Below are 6621 nucleotides of genomic sequence, written 5' to 3'. Positions count from 1 at the left end.
AGGAGTGTGCGAAAGAAAGAGAGACAGAGAGCAAGAGAAAGAGAGGCCGTTTATTAAAACTAGAACAGTATATCACATTAGAGAAGACCCTCCAGAACAGGGAAGAAAACCCAAAAAAGTTTTTTATGAGGTGGTGACACAATTATGAGATTATATTCACTGACATACACATTATGTACAGTATGTCTATTAGTCTTCCATTGTTCAAATACGTAGCCCCGCCCCAAACTCACATTATTGGTTGATTTGCCAAGCCTCTAAAACAAACAGAAATGTTTTGAAGCCTGAATTAGTTTGCTCTTTCATAACTCAGGTGATTTAAGAGCTTTAATTTATGTTTCAATTAAGTATTGTAAGTGTGCGTGTATGTATATGCGTGTATTCAGGTTAATTAGAACATTTTTGCCAGCCATCTCAATGTGAAAATGTGTCCCAATTTACCAGAGTTCACCTCCTAAATGTCGGTAAGATTTTTTTTAATGAGGCTTCTTGCACTTACCAAGGCTGCATTTATTTGATCAGAAGTAAATTAATAAACAGTAATGTTATGAAATATTATGAACATTTAAAAAAACTGTTTTCTCTTTTAATACAGTATATTTTAAAATGTAATTTATTCCTGTGATGCAAAGCTGAATTTTCATTACTGATCATGATCCTTCAGAAATCATTAAGAAATCATTAGAATATGCTGATTTGGTGCTCAAGAAACATTTCTTATTTTTATCAATGTTGAAAACTGCGTTATTTATTTCTGGAAACCATTAAACATTTTTTCGTTTTTTTTTTTTTTAAATAGAAACAGTGTTTATTTACAATAAAAAAAATTGTTACAATGTCTTTACAGTCACTTTTGAACAATTGAATACATCCTTGCTGAATAAAAGTAATAATTTTATATTTTTTCAGCAAGAAAATTAATACTTTCTTTCAAATAGGGTTCCAGTTTTATTCTATATAAAATTTACTATTACTTAATTCTATTCACAAACACCAATGAGTCATAGCAAGAGTAGAGAGCTATAAAAATCCACTTGTATAGAAGTCAATATAATTTGGTCTCAGACCAACTAACATATTACACACTTGACTTGTACATACTTGGAATTGTGTTGGAGGGTACAGCAAAGTAGTCCATTTGAGCTGTGTTACAGCGACCTCAGTAAAAACTGTGCTGCTGTGTCGAAACATCTGTGGTGAAACGGTCGTTAGGAGGATTGAAACTATGGTGAAATGTGCTGGGCTACAGCAGCAATAAAGACCTGAACCCAGTGACCACAGGCAAGGTTCATTAGTTCCAATCTGTGCGAGTAGACACACATACACACACACACACTACTGGATCTGGATCAGGTACAGTGAAGAGCAGCGCTAACATACAGTTATAACATGTGACTTGCTTGCAGAACAATGCAGTGTTTTGTTTGTTTATCTGTTCCATATAACGTTGTATTGTGTTAGACTTATTTGTGTTAGTATTGGGAAATCCCACTCAGAGGAGGCCTGCAGGACTGAAGCTTTCCTCACAGAGCTAAACACGCTGCATGGAACTGATTTGAGCCATATTACTCTCAATATTAACCCTGACACAGAAATGAAACATAAACCTAAGGGGGTCTGTTTAAAGCGCTCCATCTGTAACTCGCATTGAGAGTTGTTTTTCTGCCTGCACATATCTACACACAGACACTCCCACCTCCAGGTTTACTATCACATGCTGTAAATCACTTCAACTTGACCTGCTTTGGCATTCACACAGCAGCAAAGATTTGCGTGTATCTCCTAAAACAAGTAAACTGTGAGAGATAATGATAGCGAATAAGACAAAATTAGTGTGATTGAAAGCAAGAAATGTGCAATGTGTTTCACATTATGCTCTGCCTCGCAGTATGGGGTGGTTCTCTTAGAAGGTGTAGAGGCAGAAGTCTGTAAGAAAGACACCAAAAGCCAAACATTTTCCTAAATGCTCCAGGTCACGGTCAGGAAATGATCCAATTCAGCATTATTGAGGAGCATAAAACCGCTGTTTGGCAGAAAGACATCCAGTGCACTCAACGACAAATGGCCATAAGTTAATCCTGCTCATATTGGTAATCAGATACTGGGTCTATGCACCAAAACCTTATAAATTTGCTTCTAAATGTAATTTAAAAGTGTGTTATGAGAAATGAAGTCATCACTCTAGTGTTCTGACCCAGTGTGGGTGTTCATGTAGCGGTACAACATGAATTATATCCTCTGGCGTACCTCAGAGAGAAGTACAACACAGGTGTAGATTCATGCTTGAAACCCCTCAAAATTGGACCTCATAAATACATTTGGGTGTTTCTTCTGCTATGGACACTTTGGGATGAGAGGACATCAAACACATTTCACACTCACTAGTTTAATTTGTCTGCCAACAATGTCTAACAAATATATTTCTCTAAATTAACAACTGTAATTTCTACCACAATTCTGTGGTGAAAATGACATTACAAACATTTACGGAAAAATGGCTTCCTAATTTGTCTTTCTAATACCATAAATAGCATTTTATGTACCCCAAATACACACAATGAAATATGTTCACTATTTTTGTACAGTTTGACAACTTTACAGCTTGATGTGAATTATTCTTCATATCATGTCTCATTTTTCCTTAGAGAGCATAAGAGGCTTTCAAAAACATTTAAAAAAATCTCACAACCCTAAACTTTTGTATGGTAGTGTATATCTTATGATGGATTTACTTAGGTAGAACAACTTATGCATAAAAGGCATTTGAAAAGTAGGAGAAATCATTGTTGAATGCACTGTAAAACGTTTCCAAAACTATTTTGATGTGACCTTCATGTAACTAAAGAAAAAAAATGATATCTGTTAACTTTAATAGAAATCAACCCATGGGACATAAAAGTGCTTTTAGTTGAAGAAACACCCATTTAAGTATAATTAAATACATGACCCAAACAAGCTTATGCCCTGGCAGAACATCCTGTCCCAACTGTTCATAACATTTGAGAAAAGAGAAACAAGGTCACGAACATCATACCACTGTTATATTTTCACCTCATGAGAAACGTGAGAAAAGTGAGATTGTTAGAGGAACACATTCACGTGTTTGTGCGGTATTTCTCTCTGTCCGTTAAGCTTCGGTAATGACTACACCTTGAGTGCAGAACAGATCTATTATAGATGGTCCTCACTGGTTCCTTCCAGAGATCCGGGCAAACAGCCTCCATATGCGCTTTTTCCATACGCCGCTGCTGCTCTGGAATTCTGTTTATGTACACTGTCAAACTTCTCACTGTGTGAGAACAAAAGAAGCAAATTATGGGCTGGGCGAAAGGCAGGAGCGAGCAAAAATGGCGGATGGAACCAGAAAAGGAGGAGAGGAACGATGTGAAGATTAACCCCACGGATTGTCTCAGGAGCAGCGGTTTGAATCCCACAGCCAATTTCCCCCATATTCCCTGAGTTTCCCATCAGTGCAGCCATTCACACGGGAAGCCCCATCCGACCGACATCCTGTGCCTCCGTACTGGAAAACTTGACAGCTAACTAATGTTCTGCGGCCGCCTTCCTCCCCGAACCCACAATCAACAGTCCTGCCCCAGGCGACTCTGGGGTCCTGAGAAGGCAGAAAACTGGTTTAATCCCATTCTGTGTGAACCAAAGAGAACTGAATCGTGCCCTGTGGCTTCAGAGACTTGTCTGTTTGGGTAAGAGACGGAAAAAACAATCAGAATCAGAGTGAAGTCTGAGAGAGCGACTAAGTCTGTGCTTGCAGTGTCAACAGGCCTGTTTGTGTTAGCGTGCATTAGCATAGCACTATTGACACTTGTACACCGAAGACTGGTTTGTGTGCTTTGATGTCGAGATAATGTAATCAGTGCCTACTTGTTGAGATTCAGCACTTTGGCAAAGCAAAGCACACAAAAGACATGAGAATCAATGCCTGAATCATGAACTGTGAGAACAAGATCAAGATGGAGGCCAAAGGTGTGAAGGAGCCAGACATACTGTACGGCCTTTGTGAGACTAAACAGGATATTGACTCTAGCTAAAGCTGATGGGACAGACAGTTTGAGTGTGTGTCTAACGGATGGTGTCTCTGTTAAATAAACTCTTGTATGCACTATATATACACCACCCTCAAAGCTGCCAGGAGCCCACACACTTTACGCTAGGCTGACTGCGTCCTCTAATTACAGTGCTATTCTGACTACGAAAATATTTACATCTAGGAAACATACACTTCACGAAGCAGAACCCAATCAAAACTCTTCCTTTAATGCCGACAGACTAAATATTGCCAAGATGCATATGCACAAACATACACACGTTTATGCCTACGAATACATTCATACGCAGAGTTGTGAGGAAAAAAGTCAAGGGCTAAATACAGGGTAGCCAGACTTTTGATTGTGTGGATCAGTTTATTCTGATCAAGAAACACCTACTTAGACAGGAAGAGGCAACATGAGCAACCATAGTTTATGTGGCAGGTAATTTTGAAATCAGATATTACACTGAGAACAAAAGTTTAATATACAGCTTTGCTCAAGCATATTATCTGATTAACCTGCTGTCATGTCTCTCAAACAAAACTCTTGAATATCATAAATTTGATGCCAAAAAATTTCTTTTTTGAAAGAACTTAATTTTTATTCATGCATTACCTTGATCAAAACAGACTTTCTATCCATCAAAGAATCCTAAAAGATGTACCACAGTCTCCACACAAAAAAATTTTAAGCAGCACAACTGTTTTTAACATTGATAATACTAAGAAATGTCTCTTGACCAGCAAATCAGCATTTTAGAATGATTTCTGGAAGACTTAAATAATGGCTGCTGAAAATTCTGCTTTGCCATCACAGGTATAAATTACATTTTAAAATATAACAACATCAAAAACTATTTTTATTTAAAATGATAACAATATTCCATAATATCACTGTTTACACATTATTTTTAATCAAACAAATGCAGCCATGGTGAGCATAAGACACTTCCTCCAAAAACATTTAAAAAATCCAACTGAACCCAAACGTTTAAATGGCAGTCTAATATTTATTTTAGAATTAATTTGATTAATTTTATTATTTATTTGATAATAATTATTTAAATTACAAATTAAATATTCAGATATCATATTACTTTATAGTTTAAACTAAATATTATCACTGGGGATAAACATGCAAATAAATAAACACAATTGAAGTGTATCCTTTCAGTCTTTCTGTAGTCCTGTGCACATTGTAAAAATGTGACAGTTTTGTAACTGACTGTGTTTTTAACTTATGAACAAAGTTAGCACCATGCTGAGAGCTTATCAGGTAAAAATAGCTGCTGGATTTATAACAGTTTTCAAAGTTCATTGCATTGTGTCTTATAAAATTCTGTCCTAATTTGCAAGAAATGCAAGTGCTAATACTTGTATCTTACTGTACAGTATATTCAGTTTTATATCTGTGAAATATTCAGTAGTTTCTTCTCAGTTTTCTGTAGAACGGATGGCTTCTTGATAATTTATGTTAGCTTTGTTGCAGAAAAACTATAATTTGTGGCCAAATTTATGTGTGACATTACATCTAAGTTCTAGGGTAGATTACAGCTCTGAGGGATTTTAATTGGATTTTAACCTGAAATTAAACTAAATGAAGAAGGCAAGATAAAAAAAAAAAACATTTGGTGCTTTACTAAAAAACATGCCCACCGATGGTCGTCACCATTTTCATCACAACTAAGTGTCTGTGCACTTTGCTTTCTAAAACAAAGTGGCGCACAGGCACAGACTACCCATATGGCAAAAATATATTTTCAGATATATACAAAGTTCTGTAATGAAACTCTCAGAAATGGTAACTAACTCAATCCGATATAATTACATCATCATTCACATGGCGCCAATGAGCTTGCTGCTCAACATTCAAATACTTGGCTAGTGCTTGCTGTAGCAGTTGCAGCGCGCTTCAGAAAGCATCTAAAATGAACAAAGATAAGTGAACACTCTTTTACTAATTTCACTGTGCATATTGCGTGGTATGCCTTCATTTCTAAATGAGCTACCATAAACAAATGTTAAACTAAGCGTCATGTTTAACAGTCTTGCATTCGTATGCAGGAGCGAAATATTAAGCATATAAGCAGTGGCATTTACGCAAATGTGTTTATACAGCTGCAGCAACAAGCAGTCAAGCGTGTGTAATTGCCGTGAGGACACGCCACCGTTTGTATACACTTTAACCGAGGTTTGTCATATTTAACTGCGCAACCTCAATGTAACATTCATTTAAGGTCTACGTTTACATTAGCTGTGCTGAATGTGCAGTTGATTTTAGCTGCGTGCAGAATCAGAGTCACACTCTTTTATTGCTCATAATGGCTTTACAATACAAATAAGAGTATAAAAGTTGTCAGTGACAATTATCAAATGACTTTATGATATTTTGCTCAGGTGTTTGCTGGGGATTCTTATCTCATCAGCTCGCAACGTTTATTTGTTAACTACAAAGAGTGCAATCTCTAACTAGATTTAAGCCTGTCTGCATGGTAGCCCAGGCACAGATAAATAGTAATACATGCGGTTCACGTGGCTCTTTGAAGCAGCAGCAGTACATATATCTTGGCGAT

The sequence above is a fragment of the Sinocyclocheilus anshuiensis genome, unplaced genomic scaffold (genome assembly GCF_001515605.1).
Source record: "Sinocyclocheilus anshuiensis isolate Anshui unplaced genomic scaffold, SAMN03320099.WGS_v1.1 scaffold477, whole genome shotgun sequence".
In the NCBI taxonomy this organism is placed as follows: Eukaryota; Metazoa; Chordata; class Actinopteri; order Cypriniformes; family Cyprinidae; genus Sinocyclocheilus; species Sinocyclocheilus anshuiensis.
The sequence above is the reverse complement of the archived record's forward strand: the minus strand, read 5'-3'. Positions refer to the sequence as shown.